Source organism: Phascolarctos cinereus, unplaced genomic scaffold, assembly GCF_003287225.1.
Source record: "Phascolarctos cinereus isolate Bilbo 61053 unplaced genomic scaffold, phaCin_HiC Scaffold_1;HRSCAF=81, whole genome shotgun sequence".
In the NCBI taxonomy this organism is placed as follows: Eukaryota; Metazoa; Chordata; class Mammalia; order Diprotodontia; family Phascolarctidae; genus Phascolarctos; species Phascolarctos cinereus.
In genome coordinates, this window is record NW_027555514.1 from 179,225,374 (window position 1) to 179,246,669 (window position 21,296).

The window sequence follows — 21,296 nt, forward strand, 5'->3', positions numbered from 1 at the left end:
AATATCAAAATGCAAACTCAGAAGAGGACAACATTGTCAATATACCTACACCCAAAACCTCAAAGGAGATTATGAATTAGTCTCAAGCCCAAAAATCCTTCTTGGAAGAGCTCAAGAAGGATTTTAAAAGTTAAATAAAAGAAGTAGAAGAAAAATTGGGAAAAGAAATGAGAGGTATGCAAGAAAGACTCCACAACTTGGAAAAAAGGACATGAATTGATAGAAGCAAACAATTCCTTAAATAATAAAATTGGCCAAATGGAAAAAAAAATCCACTGAAGAGAAGAACTTCTTAAAAAATAGAATAGGCCAAGTGGAAAAGGAGGTACAAGAGGTAACTTAAGAAAATAATTCCTTAAAAATTAGAAGTGGGCAAGTGGAAGCTAATGACTCTATGAGACATGAAGAATCAGTCAAACAAAATCAAAAGAATGAAAAAGTAGAAGAAAATGCGAAGTACCTTATTGGCAAAACAACTGACCTGGGAAATAGGTTCAGGAGAGATAATTTAAGAATTATTGGTCTACCTGAAAGCTATGATCAAAAAAGGAGCCTGGACAGCATCTTTCAAGATATTATCAAGGAAAACTGCCCTGATATCCTAGAAGCAGAGGGTAAAATCATCATTGAAGGAATCCACCAATTACCTCCTGAAAGAGATCCCAAAATGAAAACTCCAAGGAATGTTGTAGCCAAATTCCATAATTATCAGGTAAAGGAGAAGATACTTTGAAGACCCAGAAAAAAACGATTTAAATATCATGGAACCACAGTCAGGATTACTGAGGATTGAGCAGCTTCTATATTAAAGGATTGGAGGGCTTGGAATATGATATTCTGGAAGGCAACAGAGCTTGGATTACAACCAAGAATCAACCATCCAGCAAAATTGAGCATAATCTTTCAGATGAAAAGATGTATATTCAATGAAATAGGGGACTTGCAATCATTTCTGATGAAAAAACCATAGCTGAACAGAAAATTTGATTTTTCAAAGACAAGCCTCAGGAGAAGCATAAAAAAGTAAATAGGAAAGAAAACAACAACAATATGTTACTCAGTAAGATTAAATTGTTTACCTCCCAACATGGGAAAATTATACTTGTAACTCTTGAGAATTGTTATCTTTACTATGATATTTAAAAAGGGTATACACAGAAAGAGGGTGTGAGTGTAAGTCAAGAGTAGGGAACCTGCAGCCTTGAGGCCACATGTGGCCTTCTAAGGTCCTTGGGTATAGCCTTTTGCCTGAGTCCAAGATTTAGAGAACAAATCCTTTTATTAAGGGGATTTGTTCTATGAAGTCTGGATTCAGTTAAAGGGCTGTACTTGAAGACTTAGAAGGCCACATGTGGCTTTGAGGCTGTAGGTTCCCTATCCCTGATATAAGTTGACTTTGATGTGATAATAAAAATTAGTTAATTAAGGAGTGAAAAAAAGGATTGTACTGGGAGAAGAGAAAAAGAAGAGGTAGAAAAGGGTAAATTACATTACATGAAGAGGTGCAAAGACCTACTACAGTAGAGGGAAAGAAGGGAGAGAGGCAATCATTATTTAAACTTTACTCTCATTGGATTTTGCTCAAAGAGGGAACTGACTTTGATAGACTTATCTCTTATTAGCAATTACCTATACTGAATTGCTTGCTTTTTCAGCGAAGGGGAGTGGGGAGGGAGGAAGGGAGAAAATTTGGAACTCAATGTTTTGCGTTTTGGATTTTCTTTTTTCTTAAGGCAATTGGGGTTAAGTGACTTGCCCAGGGTCACACAGCTAGTAAGTGTCAAGTGTTTGATCTGAGGCAGGATTTGAACTCAGGTCCTCCTGGCTCCGGGACCAGTGCTCTATCTACTGTGCCACCTAACTGCTCTGGACCTCGATGTTTTAAAAATGAATGTTACAACTTGCTTTTACGTGTAACTGACAAAAATAAAATACTAAATTAAGTTAAAAAAAAGACTAACCTGGATTAAAAAAGAGAGAGATGAAAAAAAAAATTAAAATGAAGCTTAAAATTAAAAAAAAAGAAGGAAAATACAGCTGTGCTGGATGGAATAATTACATTGTAAACTGAGGAGGTTCATGGAAGAGAGGAAATTATAACTTTATTAAAGGATTGAGACTCAAGGTATCTGAAGTTTTTTTTCCTATCAAATATCAATTGAACTAAAGAGGAACCGAAATCAATTAGTTTTATTCTAACTCTGAAATTATATGTTTCCGTGATTTATTCCATGATGAAAATGTTTTTTAATTCCTTCCTTCCTTCCTTCCTTTCTAAAAAGTAAACACCTATCACATCCAAGTAACTATATTCAAATTCCCAACTGAGTAAGACAATCTCACCTTGGGAGAAAGCATATTTCTACTACCTAATAAGCATATTACTTTAAATCTGTTTTTCATTGTATTATCATTTATGTGTTCTATTTTAAAACCCCAAATGTACTGTAATATGCTTTTTTCTATTGAAAATCTTAAACAATTTGGATCATTTTTTTGCTCCACATGTCTAGGAAAAGATCGATTTATGGAGTTGAAACAAATTGTTTCAAATGTACCTAATAGGGTCATTTTGGCTTATGAGTTAAGTATACAATCATTATTTTAAAGGCATATCATTTACCCAAAAGAAAAAATAATTTATAAAAGGGCTTTTCAAGTCCTTGATATCATACATTTAGTAAAAATGTTATACATTTGTGGTAGCATAAAACATTTTATAAATCTCTCTGAAAATGAAGTAGGTAATTTTTAATAACCAAATCTTAATTTAATTTTCCTTAAATTAAAAAATGATTTTATTTTGCTCTGAATTCAGATAACCACATTAAATACATCTATTCATTTATTTAAATTATATTTTAATCCCAAAATTACATTTTCACAAGAAGTCATACAGATAAGATAATTTAAATAATTTTACTTTTAGTCCAATTATAATTTAAGTAAATAAAAGTATTTTATTTCACATAGTTTTATTTATTTAGATTTAGAATTTTTCTTTTTTCTTTCAGTTATTATATACAATTCCACTTAATCAGCTATTATTAATTATTAATGTTTTTACATTTTAGATTTGCATGAACTTCAAGAAATTTTAGAATAATAGCAGTTTTTGTAATTACTTCATTTTCAGTAAATGCTGTTTGAATGGGCTATTAGTATAACTTACCATTTCAGAAAATAGTTTATTTTTATCATAGGTTTTGAAATGTATTTGTTTTTGTGATTCATATGCAATTCATTAATAATAGCTCATATTTCTAGAACACTTTGTGGTATACAAAGTGCTTTTCTTACATCAGCCTAGTAAAGTTAGATAATCCATTAATGATTTGGAACTTCTGCACTTAGAGAACTCCTCTCTTCCTTCACCACACCTAATTTTTTAAATCCAGTCTTAATCATTCTGTGGGCATTGCCTCAGTCAAACTGAGTTCTGTGAAAGACCTTAACTTAAAAAGGCCAAGTTCTCCCACTGCATCTAGGACCATCTCCAGTCATACTGATGTATATCTCACCACTAGATGGCTCTAGAGGAGAGAGTGAGACTGACCACTTTGTACAGCCTTCCTTCACTTAAATCCAATGTATTTGCATGTTATGGCATCACCTCCCTGATGTCATGGTCCTCTTCAAGAAAAAAGGACAAACAACAAAAACCATCACAAATAGCAAATCTCTCTGTCTTACAGTTTCCTGAATCTAAGGTTCAGTAAGTTTCCCAAGGGCACAGCACTGACAAATAAGAAACAAGATTTGAACTGAGGTCTTCCAATCTTCAAGACCAGGACTTTAACCACTATCCACCACTTCTCAAGATAGCACAACTACAAGTACAATAGCCCATATTTCACATCAAAGTTAACTGAGAATGAGAAAAATAATTGCTAAGCACCAAAGCTGTTTCTTTCAGAATACTTTTTCCTCTATTCAACTTTGTTTATTTGGCTTTCTTCTTTTATTTTAATACCTAGCATTGTGCCTCATCACTTACAAGATCTTTGGATCATAAATTCAGATTTGAAAGGAACCTTAAATGTCATCTAGATTAAGCAACCCACTCATTTTACAACTGGGGAAATCAAGGCTCAGGAATAGGTAGTATGTATCAGAGGTAGCATTTCAAACCAAGCTCTCTGACTATAGTCTTTCCACCACTACATACTGCCTACTTCACCTATCATTCCTCTGACTAGCTGACTGAAGAAATTTCTTAATTGTAGATACATTGCTTATTTTTATTTTCAATGTCTATAGCAGAGGGAACTCAAGGAGATCAGAAATATTTAATGTTCCTATTTTTATTCATTCATTAATTAACTTATTTTTAGTTTTCAACATTCATTTCCACAAGATTTTGAGTTCCAAATTTTCTCGCCATCTCATTCCTCCCCCAACACCATGACGGCATGCATTCTGAATACCGTTTCCCCTAATTCGCCCTCCCTTTTATATCCCTTCCCTCTCTCTTATCCCCTTCCTCTTCTTTTTTCCTGTAGAGCAGGATAGATTTCTATAACCCATTGCCTGTATATCTTATTTCCCAGTTGCATGTGAAAACAACTTTTTAAAACATTTTTTTAATAAAACTGTGGGTACAAAATTTTGTCCCTTCCTCCCTGTCTGCCCACCCTCATTGAGAAGGCAAGCAACTTAATACAGGTTATGCATGTGTAGTCATGCAAAACACTTCCATAGTAGTCATGCTGTGGAAAACTAACTATATTTACCTCCATCCTATCCCATCCCCTGTTTATTCTATTCTCTCTTTTGGCCTTGTCCCTTCTCAGAAGTGTTTGCTTCTGATTACCCCTCTCCACATCTGCCCTCCCCTCTATCATTTCCCCTGCTCTCTTATTCCCTTCTCCCCTATTTTTCTGTAGTGTAAGACAGATTTCTATACCCAATTGGATGTGTATGTTATTCCCTCCTCAAGCCAAATTCAATAAGAATAAGATTCACTCATTCACTTTCACCTTCCCCCACTTTCCCTCCACTGTAAAAGCCTTTTCTTATCTATATGAGATAATTTACCCCTTTCTACCTCTCCTTTTCTCCTTCTCCCAGTATAATCCTCTCTCACTCCTTAATTTTTCTCTTCTGATATCACCCCTTCATTTTCGACTCACCCTGTGCTATCTATCTATCTATCTATCTATCTATCTATCTATCTATCTATCTAATTTTTCCCTCCAACTACCCTAATACTGACAAAGGTCTCATGAGTTACAAATATCATCTTTCCATGCAGGAATGTAAACAGTTCAACCTTAATAAGTCTCTTATGATTTCTCTTTCCTGTTTACCTCTTCATGTTTCACTTGAGTCTTGTATTTGAAAGTCAAATTTTCTATTCAGCTCTGGTCTTTTCATCAAGAATGCTTGAAAGTCCTCTATTTCACTGAATGACCATTTTTTCCCCTGAAGGATTATACTCAGTTTTGCTGGGTAGGTGATTCTTGGTTGTAATCCTATCTCCTTTGCCCTCTGGAATATTATATTCCATGCCCTGTGGTCCTTAATGTAGAAGCTGCTAAATCTTGTGTTATCCTGATTGTGTTTCCACAATACTTGAATTGTTTCTTTCTGGCAGCTTGCAATATTTTCTCCTTGACCTGGGAACTCTGGAATTTGGCTACAATATTCCTAGGAGTTTTCCTTTGGGGATCTCTTTCAGGAGGAGTGATCGGGATTCTTTCAATTTCTATTTTGCCCTCTGGTTCTAAAATATCAGGGCAGTTTTCCTTGATAATTTCTTGAAAGATGATGTCTAGGCTCTTTTTTTATCATGGCTTTCAGATAGTCCAATAATTTTTAAATTCTCTCTCCTGGATCTATTTTCCAGGTCAGTTGTTTTTCCAATGAGATATTTCACATTGTTTTCTATTTTTTCATTCTTTTGGATTTGTTTTACAGTGTCTTGATTTCTCATAAAGTCACTAGCTTCCAATTGCTCTATTCTAATTTTTAAGGAAGTATTTTCTTCAGTAATCTTTTGGACTTCCTTTTCCATTTGGCCAATTTTCTTTTTAGGCATTCTTCTCCTCATTGGCTTTTTGGACCTCTTTTGCCATTTGGGTTAGGCTATTTTTTAAGGTGTTATTTTCTTCAGTATTTTTTTGGCTCTCCTTTAGCAAGCTGTTTACTAGTTTTTCATGGTTCTCATTTCTCTTCCTAGTTGCTCCTCTGCTTCTCTTACTTACTTCTCAAAATTGTTTTGAGCTCTTCCATGGCCTGGGACTGATTCATATTTTTCTTGGAAGCTTTGGATGTAGGAGTTTTGCCTTTGTTGTCTTCTTCTGGTTGTATGTTTTGATCTTCTTTGTCACCAAAGAAAGATTCTATGGTCTGACTTTTTTGTGTGCGCAGTTTACTCATGATTCCAGCCAATTACTTGAGTTTTAAAGTCTTTGTTAAGGTAAGGATCTGCTTCCAGCGTGGAGAATGTACTGTCCCAAGCTTCAGGGGTTTTGTACAGCTGTTTTCAGAGATACTTCTAGGGACCTGTAAGTTATCATTTCTTCCAAGGTGGCACAATCAAGGGTGAGGTGTTTACTCCTTTCCTGGCCTGTGCTCTGGTCTATGAGTGACCACAGGCATTCTTTTCTACCTTGGAACTTTGAGGAGTATTCCCTCTCTATAGCCACTACAAGCTCCAATACCGCAGCACTCCTCCTCGCCCCAGGATCACCATCCAGAACTGTGACCTAGATCCAAGCACAGGCAAAGCAAGAGAATCCTCCCTCAGCACCAGCAAAGAGATCCCTGCAATCCCCCTCTGATCAGCCCCTTGATTTCCCCTCAGTCTGTGGACTGGAAGCTCCAGAAGCAGCTGCTGCCCTGGCACTGCACTGGGAATAAGGCTGGTAGCAAGCTTCTTTCTCACTGTAATCACAAACTTTTCCTACTGACATTTTAAATTGTCTTTGATGTTTGTGGCTTAAGTAGTCTGGAAACCACTACAGCTCCCCTTGAATCAGTCCCCTAAGGCCTGCTCCAGGTTCACTGAGGCCTGCTTTTCACCTGTACCCCAATGCTGAGCTGTATTTCTCTCCCAGCCTAGTGTGAGAGACTTCTAATCAACCATCCAGATTGTTTTGGGCTGGAAATTTGTTTCATTCTGTCTTTTTGAGGGTTCTGAGGCTTTAGATTTTGTTTAGAGCCATTTTTTATGAGTATTTGGAGGGGTTTGAGGGAGAGCTCAAGCAAGTCACTGCTTTTCTTCCACCATCTTGGCTCTGCCCCTAATTCTTCTACTATCAAAATAGATTCAAACTGTTTTGGTCTGCCCAAATGAATTTGTTGCCAGCTTGAATATCCTGTTCATAATATTTTAAAATCTTTTCAAAAAAGGGGAATTATCAACTTTTGATTTTCTTCCAGACTAATTAGTGTCTGTTAATTTGAATTAAACTGTATTTCATAGGACTACATATTTTGAGATGGAAGAGATCTTAGAAAGTATTTTATTGAAACTCTTCATTTTACAGAGAGGGAAACAGAGGCCCAGAAAGGTTACCTGAGTACCCTAAGTCATATAGGTAATAGTAAGTAAATGTCAAAGCAGTGATTTGAAACCAAGTCATCTGATTCCAGATCAAGCATGTTTTCCACACTACTATGCTGCCTCCCTAATTAGATCCAACTGAACATTGGTTCATTTTGTTTTCTGGTGACATTTGGTTGAAAGAATATTTTTCACTGCATTTGGAATTCAATTATTCAATAAGTCAACTAATTCCCTGAGTAATTTTAGCTAAACTAATGATAAAGCTAAAATATATTTCCTTATCTCTTTGTTATTTCTATAAAAAAGGAATATTACTTTTCCTATAGGAGTATGTTTGGGATGGTCTGCTCTATTCTAAGTATCTAATATTGAAACTGATTCTTTCCATCAGTTGGAAGGTGTTGGCCTTATGCCATTGTGTGCAGACTTGTCCTATACTAGATATTTTAATTGGAGAAAATGGTTCTATACACTGTTGATCAGCCCACAGATACCACAGATCACAAAATATTGAAAGGTGCATCAACCAACCAGTAAAAAGGAAGAACTATAGGATTCTCCATTCATTGAACACTTGACTTTTGCTTCCCTGGAGGAAATTTTAAACTTCTTTGTTCCCTTCCACTAACTGTCATTTCACTGACTTCCTCTCTCATTACTTCAAAGCAAAGATTGTCCAACCCATTCAAGTAAATCTGCATTTTCTCTTCTCTGTGAATTTGTACATCCTGCTTGGGATACTCCTCTCTGCATCTTTCTATCTTCTTGTCTTCCTTCATAGCCCCAGTCTAAAGTTACCTCCTTCAGAAAAGACTTCCTGAATAAACTTAAGTAGATTTAATCACTGCTTTACCCAGGATCTTACCAGAATTTATGTGGTTATATTCTTTATTATTACAGGGCAGTTCAAAGCTTGTTGATGGTTATATAAGCACACCAAAGGAAGAAATACAGAAGGAACAATTGATGTTAAGGGTAATACTTTCAAGCAGCTTCACCTAGGGGATCTAACTTTTTTAGAATTGTATTAACCTCCTTAACTTCTCTCTTGTTTATTTTGTGGTTAGATTTATCTAGTTCTGAGAGGGAGAGGTTGAGGTACCCCACTACTAGTTTTGCTGTCTATTTCTTCCTGTAACTCCCTGAACTTCTCTCAGAATTCAGATGCTATACCACTTGGTGCATATGTGTTTAGTAATTATATTATTTCATTCTCTGTAGTGCTTTTTAGCAGGATGTAGTTTCCTCTCTTATCTTTTTTAATAAGATCTATTTTTGCTTTTGTCTGAGATCAGGATTGCTACCTCTGCTTTTTTTTTACTTCAGATGAAGCATAATACATTCTACTCCAGCCTTTTACCTTTACCCTGTGTTTATCCCTCTGTTTCAAATGTGTTTTCTATAAACAACGTATTGTAAGATTATGGTTTTTAATCCATTCTTCTATTTACTTCCATTTTATTAGAGAGTTCATTTCATTCACATTCATAGTTATGATTACTCTCTGTGTTTTTCTCTCCATCCTATTCCCCCCCAACCCAGTTTGTGCTTTTCTTTCTCCTTTCTCTCTTTCCCTCCTCACTAGTGTTTTGCTGTGACCACCATCTCCCTCAGTCTGCCCTCCCTTTTATTAGGCCCCTCCCTTTTCTCCCCCTTTACCCTTACTACTCCTTCCCTCCCTTCTATTTCCCCTTTTTTCTTTTCCTTTTTCCCTTCTACTGCCTATAGGGCAAGTTAGATTTCTATACCTAACTGATTATGTTATTCCCCCCATGAGCCAAATCTCACTAGAGTAAGGTTCAAACAATGCTCATTTCCCTCTTTCTTTCCTTCTACTGTGATAGATTTTTGTGCCTTTCCCTACAACATAATTTACCCTTGTCTGCCTCCTCCTTTCCTTTTCTTCCAGTACAATCCCTTACTTAGATCCACTTAACCCATTTAATTAGATTTTTTAAAATCATTACATCAAAGTCAATTTCTACCCACCCCTTCTATCTATGCATACCCCCTTTTAAATGGTGTAATAACAATACAGTTCTCAAGAATTACAAGTGTCATCTTCCCTTGTAGTTTTCAAGTTCTCTTGTAGTGTGTAAAATAAAATACAGGTTCTGCTTTTGGGAGCCAAGATGGCATAGTAAGAAGTAAGTTGCTCTCACCCTCCCTTGTTGACTTCTGAAGCCCAGAAAATATTGCCCCAGAAAAAATCTTGGAGCAGCTGAATCATCAGAAAGACAGGGTGCAGCAGTCTTGTAGCCCAAGAAGCTTGGGGAATTAGCAGGAAAGGCCCCTCTTGCTCTGGGGGAGGCATAGCAGTACAGAATGGGAGGTGTCTCAGCAAGCTAGCAGTTTGCCCTTATTAATAACATGTAATTGGTTTTCTTTTTCTGTCCTGTTTACCTTTTTTATGTCTCCCTTGAGTCTCGCATTTGAAGATCAAATTTTCTGTTGAGCTCTGGTCTTTTCATCAGAAAGGTTTGGAAGTCCCTTATTTCACTAAATATCCATCTCTTCCTTTGAAAGATTATCTCACTTTTGCTGGATAGTTGATCCTTGCTTGTAATTGAGGCACTGGGAGACTTGGCTGAAGTAGAACACTGTGTCATGTGATACTTTTCCAAGCTGGTTTTCACCAGTTCCCCTGCCCATGCTGAGGCACTCAGGGATCCTTGTGTTGGTGCTTGTCTCCTCCTCCATCCTGTGGTTCAGGATCTCCCCTTGGTATGCTGAGGTAGGACTTTCTGCTAGCTTGCTGAGACACCTCCATTCTGTATTGCTATGCCTCTCCCAGAGCAAGAGGGGCCTTTCCTGCCAATCTCTCAAGCTTCCTGGGCTACAAGACTGCTGCACCTTGTCTTTCTGATGATTCAGCTGCTCCAAGATTTTTTCTGGGGCAATATTTTCTGGGCTTCAGAGGTCAACAAGGGAGGGTGAGAGCAAATTACTTCTTACTCTGCCATCTTGGCTCCCAGAATAAGAATCTGTATTTTATTTTAAAATGTTAAAACCATTCCTAGCTCTTGGTCTAGACAAAAAAGGCTGCAGAACAGAAATTTAGCCCTCAGGCCAGAGTTTGCCCATACCTGATCAAAGGGCAGGAAACTCTAGACCATGCATTGGTCTCTAAGAAACTAAATTGCCCAGAGCATGTCTTTCTCCCCTCAACTGTGTATCAAACTCTCTGAAAATGAACTATCCAATTGATGGATAGACACATGAAGAGCTAGGATCTTTCTGAATGCTGGACCTTCCCCCTCCTCCCCCCAATACTTCTGATCCATTCTTACCTGTCTACAGAGCTTATACATTTAAAACCTTACAAGGGTATGGCTAATTTTGCTTTACTTTAGCATCTCATCTTTTATAACTATGTCAACTAGGATGAAAAAATAAATCTTCTCAGCTCCAACCTCACTCTCTGCTACTGCTTACATTGGGAATAAATTGAGGAAGTATTTTAGAAAAGAGGTCCTGAATGGCTATAAAAAATGTGTGGAATGAAGTTCAGGTACGTGTTAAATGAAGGGATTGAATGATTGAGATGGAGAATTCGGATAGAAGTATATTAGTACACTTTTATGTTTATGTCTGTCTGTGTCTGTTTGTTTCTGCGTTAGAGGTGTAGGTCTCCTGGGATTTAGAAGCTGTTTTGACATTCAGTGCTTCGAACCTTGAGATGAATTCTGAATGAATGAAATGAATTGAATCAAGTAATGTATATCTAGGAAGAGTGGATTATAGAACAAAGCAGAGTTAGTTATCTTCTACCTATAAAGCTGTCCAGAAAGGTTGTATGGTTCTGGGATCTGCATGGACCACAGACATTTGGTTAGTTTTGGCAGATATGAAATATCCAATTAATTGAATTCTGAGCTTCTCCTTGGGAAAAGAGTGTTTCCATAGGTATATCAACAGACCCATAGATAAGATGAATGAGTGAAAATGTGTGTCTATCAGAAGGAATTAACCACCCCTCCACCTTTTTTTAAAGCTGTTATTGAATTCGTGGAGGATAGGTACATAAACTATGCTCAAGGGTCAAATCCAGTCATCAGCTTGCTTTTGTGTGGTTCCTGGAGCTTTAAATAATTATTACATTTATATATATATACACACACACACATACACACACACGTGTGTGTGAATGTGCATGTGTGTGGGTGCATGTATATATATCTCTTTATCTATCTATCTATATATGGAGAGAGAGCTTTGAATAATTATTACATATATACATACACATACATATATAGACACATACGTATATATGTACATATACATATATACATACATATGCATATATACACATACATATACATATACACACACATATATACACATACACACACAAATATATATATATATATATATACATTCTTAGCTCAAAGGGCAAAGGAAAACAAGAAGCATCTGGATTATAGTTTGACAATCCCCAGGACAGGAAACTCTTTCTAGTAATGCAGATCAGCAAAACACTTTTTTTGCAACTTACAATCTTAAAGAGAGATTTAAGCAGCATCACACTGTCAATTTTTATCAGAGGCAGAATCTGAACCCAGGTCTTTCTCTGAAGCTATCTGTTATGCTAATTTTCTTCCTGGGCAAACTGTGAACCACAGTGAAGAGCTGGCTCTATAGTTTAATCTGAAATGTACTAAAAGTCACAACTTCTCCCAAATATCTTTCCCATTAGTCTCTCACAATGCTTGCAATCTCTTCCATAAAATCCCCTTCCCCTACCCTGCCTTTCAGGCAAATTCATAGCCTGGAGAACAATGATGATAAAATGCAAATATATTAACACATTAATTTACTAGCATCCATTTTTCAACTAGTTATTACATTATTATCAGTTTGTGTATTAGATTAGCTACCTGGTATATTAGTAGTTGACAGGACCCTGAGGAATGGAACATAGGGAATTTTGATGAGATTTGAGAGGAGCAAAAGATCTGGAGTAAACTAAATGATCTGAGAAGCTAGACATGATTGCAGCTATGCTGGGAGAGTTTCTGTAGCCAGAGGCTTTTAGAGGAAAAGTATTTCAAAAAATGAAGCTTGGGACAGGGGTTTATTCAAAATAATTTTCACTTCTCATTTTTTATTTCCTTGAGACAGTCCTAAATTCCTCCATTTTTAAAAAATCTAGTCATTAAGCATAGACTAATGGCTGTAGACTACTAGATTAAATTATACAAAATATAAAACTCTAATAATTAAACATAAAACATACTTTCTGTTCCTCAGAAATAAGTGCTCTATGTGACACTACTAGCATCTCGCTCTCTCATTATATCAATGGCTCTATGTTAGTCAACCATCAGTACTAGTCACATCTTGGATCACCTTTTTAAATTGTTCTGCTTCTAATATTTAACTCTGAAATCATTCTATATGATCTTCATATCCTCTATCTGTTCTTTACTGTCATGGTGACCTCCAATAATACCGCTCCTCATATCTTCCTTGTCCATTAAATCCCAGTTTTTGTTTTTTGTTTTGTTTTTTCTTTCCGCTTTCCTTCCTATCCAAATGGAACTCCCATGGTCAGCCATTTTAATGTTGTATTAATAATATCTTAGAATCCCTCTATATTTAGCTATGCCTTTTATTTTCCTTGCCAACCTTCAACCCTGGATTACTGCTATCATTTGCTCTACTCATTTACTGATTTTGAGCTTTCTAGAATTTTTATTATAGCTAAGTACATATAAAGTGCACACAGTTAAGGATGCAAACTATTCCTATTGTTAAGAATAGTTTCAAACTGTACAGCATTTTAGGTGTGTAAGTCATATCCATGTATTATATCATTTGGTCTTTATAAGAACATTATGAACAGGGAGTAGAAGTATATTTGTTCAGGTCTTCTGGACTTGTGGTTCTACAAATATAAGCAATCTTGATATGGGACCTATAAATCCCTCCCATTCAGAAGCAGATAGGCAAATCCTTTATAACTTAAATCCCTAGTTATTTGCCTGAGGTGCTGAGCAGTTACATGATTTGCCTAGGTCACACTTTTGATTGGTCAAGGACAGGCCTTTTTGATTCCAAGGCCCATCTGAATAATCTACATCCTACTGCAGGAATTATTATACTTATTTTAGAGATAAAGGGTTTCAGAAGATAAAATAATGCTAATAATTATATAGTCATTAAATATTCAAGCTAGGATTTGAGCTCAAGGCTTGGAATATCAAGTCCATTTCCCCATCCCTTCCCAATATTATGTATTGCTTCTTGCATATTCAGTTGTTTTCTTCCTACTGTCTTTAAGGAACATGTCTCTTCTCAGTCTTCATCCTTCTTAGACATTGTGCATGATGATTACTCTCTCCTCTCATGGATTCTTTGATATTCTACTTTGTTCTTTATTATTTTTAATTGTATATTTTCTTCATTGGCTTCCCTTCTTTCTCTAAAGTCTTAAGTGTTGTATTTCCTTAAAACTTTCTTTGATCATATTCATTTCTTTCTCTAAACTTTTTTTCCCATCCCTACCTAGTCTGTTTCCTGAGCATTTCCAAATACTTACCTGAATGTCTACCAGTACGTCAAACTTAACATTTTTCTCTTTTTTTAATTGATAGTATTTTATTTTCTTCCAATTACATGTAAAGATAGTTTTCAACACTGACTTTCGTAAGATGTTGAATTACAATTTTTTTTCTCCTTCTCCTTCCTCCTTGTTAGCAAATAATGTAATATAGGTTATACATGTACAATCATATTAAACATATTTCCACATTAGTCATGTTGTGAAAGAAGACTCAGAACAAAAGTGAAAAATCATGAGAAAAAAAAAAAACAAAAAAGAGGAAATAGTATACATTCAGACTCCATAGTTCTTTCTCTGAATGTGGTTAGCATTTTCCATTATGAGTCTTTTGGAATTGTCTTAGATCATTGTATTACTGAGAAGAGCTAAGTCTATCAAAGTTGATCATTGCACAATGTGGCTTTTACTGTGTACAGTGTTCTCCTGGTTCTACTAACTTCACTCAGCATCAATTCATGTAGGTCTTTCCAGCAAACTCAGCATTTTTCTTTCTTTTTTTTAAGGTTTCAGTACTTTATTGAAAGAAAACAATAAATAATACTGATAAAAATAGTCAAAAGTAGGCTGTGCATACTTTGTTACATAGTCAGAAAGTTCAAAAAAGAATAATACAAAAACAATAGTAACAATGAGTTATATAAGTACACTAAATGCTGTACCAAATCAGAAAAAGACTACATGTATATATGTGTGTGTGCGTGCACATATGTGTATATGTGTATATACGTAGGTATATATTTATATCTGATTTATCTATCTGTATGCACACTCACACACACATACACAGACATAGTTGCATAATAAATAATGCACCATGATCTATACCAGTTTCTCTTTGGCTTTTTAATGTGCCATTTACAAAAGTAAAACGTACATTCTCTACAGTTTGAAATGTAATGGCTGTACCATTAAACTCTCAAAAATGTGTCCAGACTTAGACGTTAAATAAGTTGGCCAACAAATGCTGAAAGATGACTGACTAGCATGGTAAGGCCTGGATTGAAGGTGCTGCTACTGCTCTTGGCAGGGGTGAGTCTTGAGACTGCAGTGCACATTATAATTGGTCCTGGAAGAAATTGCATCAGAGCCTCTCAACCAATGGCGATGGAGGAAAGCACTCCTTTGTGGGAGGTGGGGGATGGGGCATGGGGGACAACTAGGACCTGGACCCCTCCCCATGTGCATCCTTCCTGGCTGAGAGTATTATCTGTTTGTGGCTTATACACAGTCACTGAAGACAAGTTATAAAAGGATGAGAGACTTAGTTCCAAAGGCATCCTGAGCCAGTTTTTCTTTTCTAGAATGCCTCCATAGTGTTCTAAATTTCTCAATTTGAATTTTAGTAGAGAAGATTACATATAAAATATAAAATTTAAAATCAGTCTATTCTACAGGATTACAATTTTCTTTTCAGAAAAAGATTAGCTGTGATCAATAATTAAACCATACACCATAACTGCTTGCAATGAAAAGTCTGGTTGTTTTAAAACGGTTGAGGCGGCTTGCTTTTTGAAGCATTAGCTTTCAAATGGTATTGATGATGCCTAGTCCTTGGCAACAGGGCACTTTTTACAAATGTAGTAAAATCCTCATTTCTGTCAGGTTTATTATTTTTAAAAAATTAAACAATGAAAATTACAATAAGTGCATAATTTACAAAAACCCCTATTTGTTCATAGGATTTATACTTACAAGCATTACAGTACATTCAGTTGACTAACAAATTAAGTATTCTTAAGAAGCTCATGAATTGATTAGAAAAAATATTTATCTGGATACACATGAAAAAGTAAGTAACTATATAAATGAAGTAACATAAGTTTACATAAGAAACATTTAATTCTAAAATGTTTTCTCTATGGTATTAATGAATTTTTTACTAATTAAAAGCTCTGTAATAAAATATCTCATTGTCCATGGAACAAATATTAACAGATTACAGATCCATTCAATTCTAAAATGTGGTCTTGGCTAAGATCATCTTAGAAGTAGTGTGGGTAAACAACAGAAAGATTTAATAGGAATAAGTCCTTACAGTCTGCTGCAGAATCCAACCTCTGACCACCTGACACACTGCTGTCTGTTTGCATTTTCTTTGGCTACATGGAAGGTGAAGACATAGACGAGGAAACTCAACATTTTTCAAACAAAATTCCGTATGTCCTTTCCTCCTGCCAATCACCCCAATCTAGGTATCTAGGTGGTAAAGTGAATGGAACATTGGACATGGAGTCAGAAAGACCTGAGTTGTAATCTAGTGTCAGATACTAACTACCTGTGTGATTTTTTTTTTTTAGGCAATTTGGGTTAAGTGACTTGCCCAGTGTCACACAGCTAGTAAGTGTCAAATCTGAGTCTGGATTTGAACTCAGGTCCTCCTGACTTCAAGGCTGGTGCTATATCCACTGTGCCACCTAGCTGCCCTACCTGTGTGATCTTGAACAGTCACTTAAACTTCTCTCTGCCTCAGTTTCCTCATCTGTAAAATGGAGACACTAATAGTACCTATCTTACAAGGTTGTTATATCAAATAAGAACCTGTTTGTAAAGTACTTGTAGATCTTAAAGTGCTACAGAAATACCAGCTATCATTCTTTACCTCCTTATTCATCTCTATGGCAGCACAATTTTTGAGAAATCTGTTTTGAGAAAACATGAAATTCATTTGTAGCTTCTCTTTCTTACTGATGCCTCTCATAAACAATCAGTTCTTTGAATGTTGATAATTTTACCTCTTCAGCCTGTTTAACAATTATCCTCTCCTCTTCCTTCTATTTCTCCTACTTTGATACTAGTTCAACATTCATTATCTGTCTCCTGGCTTGTTCTTTTATTCTCCAGAATCTACCTATCATTGGTTTTTTTCTTCACCAGTTGGTCTTACTCACAGGTTACAGATCAGTCTTTTTCATTCACAGTTCAATTCTGTCACTTCTTTCTTTAAAAACCTATTTTCTTATTGTATCCTAAAGAAGATTAAAATGCTTTAGTGTTTTTTTTTCTACTTCTCATTACTTATGCTCTAGTTATCCTGGACTACTTGCCATTTCTTAAACACCTTCTATGTACTCTGGCATATTTGAATTATAACACACATTGAGAATGCTAGTTTCTACATTTCTATTATGTTCTTACACACAAAAGCACATCTTGGTTTGTAATTTGTAATTTGTCTTACCTCTTCCTATTCCTCAACCTCATTTACTCCACTTAAAATAAACTCCCATGATATGGCACTTAGCAAAACTTTTTACTCAGAAGAACCTGGTGAAACAGGTACTATAAGTATCATCAGCCTTATTTTACATATGAAGAAACAGGGAATTAGAGAGTTAAGTAATTTATGAATGATCACTTACCTGTTAAGTGCCTGAAGTAGGATTCAGAACAGTCTTCTCAGTATAAGTCTGATCCTATCCATTTTACAATGCTGTTGAAATGTGGCACAGCTAGGTAGCAGAGTTCATAGAACACTCAACCTAGAGTTAGGAAGATGAATTCCAAGCTAGCTGCAGAGACTTACTAGCTTTGTGACCCTTTGCATTGGCCTGCCTCAGTTGCTTTATGTGTTAATGAGGATAATAATAGTGCCTATCTTCCAGGCTTGTCATGAAAATAAAAAGAGATGATACTTGTAAAATATCCTGGAAAACTTAAAGTACTAAGAAATGCCTATTATTATTATTATTATTTTATTGTTATTGTCCTTTAAGACCTTCCAAAATGATATGTCTTTCTTGATACCTTTGGGGATTGCCCTAAAATAAAATTACCTCTCCCCTTTTGGAAATTCAATAATTCTTCTTGTATATAAATGCAAACTCCAACTCATGTTTTTCTTTATTCACTAAAATCACACATATAAAAATGCCCATATGCTAGATTGGTACTGAACTTATAAGAAAACTTTATATATCTACCAGAAAAAAAAATGCCTTATAGTTTAGAAAATGTGGCAAATACTTTGTACTGATCTGGTTATGGTTCATTGTTAGAATTTTCTTAGATCATTTTATATGTGTATGTCTTGTCTAATGATGTAGAAAGAAATTCTTTCATGACGGAATTCTATATTCTATGTATAACATATCTATCTATCTACACATACATGTGTAAATTATGTGTTTATGTGTGTGTGTGTTTGTGCATGTATGTAGGACCCTGGCAATATTAATTAGGTCCATGATGTGTGTCCTTTAACTTTAAGGATTGGTAATTTCCTCAGTGGTGGTTTTCTAGCTTTCAAAATGAATTGAAATCTTTCACACTTTAATGATCAATGATGATGATGTTAACAATAACAATGATAAGTAGCTAGCATTTATGTAGCTCTTTATGATTTGCAACGGGCTTTTTATAAGTTATTTCGTTTGGTTCCCATAAAACCTCTGTGGGATCTTAATTTTGCAGATAAGGAAACTGAGGCTGAAAGTTTAAATGACCTAGTCAGGTTCACACAGGTAGTAAGTGTTCAATTTCTTTCTAATACGATAGGACTTGAACTTATTTCTTCTAGATTCTAAATTCAGTTTGCTTTAGTACATGGTTATGGGTTAACGTGAGGAATAAACAAAAAATCATCACTTGGTAGTCAACTTCATTTCCTCCAAATTTAATAAGGTTGGTTCTTGGACTATAAACATACAGTCCATCTCTAGGCTCATACAGAAAATACTATAAACTTAATAAGATTTACTGAAGTTTATGTTTCTGTTCAGTAGTCTTCAAGAGCCCAGAGTCACTTCTTTGCCACAATGATACATCAGAGCAGGACTTTGGTAGGCAACACTGTACAGAGTAGACGCATAATTGATTGGTAGTTGGATTTACTTCATCTTGGAATAGGTCTTCAAGCAAACAAAAACCCTCCATGTGCCCTTGTCTGATTCTACACCTTTTCCCCCAATCAGCTTCAGTCCAATTGAAAGAAAATACTTTGCTCCAACAGTTTGATGTTATTTTATCTAATTAGAGAAAAAGTTATCATTCTGCTTAACCAATTGCCAAAAATAATTAGGTTTATATGAGTACTGAGCTTTAGATGTTGGGGAAAATTACAATTATAGATAGCTGTAACATGCATTTAATATGTTTATGGCTGAATCTTTTCTTTCTGCAAACTTCTACTTTAACTGAATGCGGTTTTTGGTAACAAAAGATTGTTGAATGAACAAATTATAATAAAGAATTAAGCAAATGTGTGTGTGTGTGTGTGTGAGAGAGAGAGAGAGAGAGAGAGAGAGAGAGAGAGAGAGAGAGAAAGATAATAGTAAAAAAAGAAAGAAAAGGAGATTAAAAAGAAAGAATGAAAGAAGGAAGGAAACAAAAAAAATACAGAAAAAGAAAAAGGAAGGAATAAAAGGAAGGAGGAACATAAAATACTATTCATTGAAATAATTTTCAGCAAAACCTCATAATTCTATTCAGCAACATAATAAGCATATAATGACAGATGGTATCTGATGTGTCACCGAGACACAGTTGAATATATTAGTATGATTTGAAATCTTTTTGTTTAGGAGGAATGACTGTTGGGCATTGAGCATTTCTATTAATAATTTCACCACTATTTTTTCATTACTATTATACATCTCCCCCTATCAAAAACACACCAATATGTACATTATTTATCACATGTTTTCTAGCAAAAATGACAAGAGAAGAGCAGATGTATTGTTTAAGCCCATATAATCTATCACCAGTTTTTACCAGATTTTTAAAGGAATAAAAAAAGATGAAAAATAGTAGAGTCTGAATACCTGCTTAAAAACAAAAAGTGCCTGCATATTTCAATTATAACACAAAATTAGGTAGTTTATGCTTTCTAGCTCTTTTCTTACATGGAGAGTTGAAATGTAGTTTTTTTTTTTCCACACACTATCCAGCCACATAATTTAGATGACTATCATATTGATCTCATGTATTGTAATTTGCATTATTTAGAGAAAAGCTGATTTAACTGTCTTTGACATTCAACATCTCTAAGCCACCAAATTCTCTCCAATAAGAATATCTCCCATACTTTTATGCCTAGCTACATATGTGCCTGTGTGATTTTAAATATTTTTCTTTTAATAAAATTACATTTCTGAAAAGTTTTTGAGTTCATAAAATATATTCTACCTTATTTTTTAAAAATTCTGTTTTCATGTGTCAAAACATGTGTGGCACATATTTGCTATTTAATATTTTCATGTTTATCACATCAAATCTCACATAAACCAAGTGAATTAACAAAAAGGAGATAAATCCATTGAAATATAAAATGAATCATAATTAAGCCAGTATTGTACTATTCTTTTTATATCATATATTAGATATAATATGTCTATTAATTCACCTCTCAGAATATTAAGCAAAAACATTATGACTGTGATCAACTCCTCATTTTAGGTTATTTCTACAAAAAAGTCTGCAAGGTTTTTATACATCAAGATTTTTTTTGTACTATAAACATTTATATAAATAAGTTACTATGCATGTTATTAAGAGACAAATTATTGTTTTATAGCAGTTTTTATATTAATAGCTGTAAGTAAACACTTATTTATCAAGTATTTTAAACAATATATATGTTGATGCCATAACAATGAGACATGTCTTATATATAATCAAAAAGCGTTTTACTCCTAAACAACCAAGTTAATGTTTCTAAATATTCCACAAAGGTTATTTACAAATACAGAGCAAAGGACTGAACTCAAATTACCTGACCCCTTAAAGGAGGTCATGTGGCAGGTATTAAAATCTATAAAATAAAATCATATGAAGATAACAGCAAGAATAACTTCTGCTAAAAGTATTTATCCATCACATTATATCCTTTAATGTAAAAACATGCAAGTTTTCATTTTATTTTTGTTTTTTTTTCATTTTTTTCTTTTAAGTGAGATAAATAGACTCTAAGGGAACCTCTATGCTACCTAGCTTGTCAGTTAAAGAGAAAAAAAATGTAAAATATCTATCCAATTATTTCAGTTAATATACAAACATTAGGTATTCAGATTTATAATTAAGAGACAACGTGCCCTGTCAGACATCTGCATGGGTTATTGAACATTGTCTAGATTGTTCCATAATTATCCCAGCTAAATAGTTCTAAAAAAATGCAAGCAATGCGCATGTGTTGGGGCAACAACATTGCTTATCATATGAAAAAGCATAGAACATAGAGCATGCTCTGGCTTCATGTATTCAATCTGCAGGTTTTTATTGGAA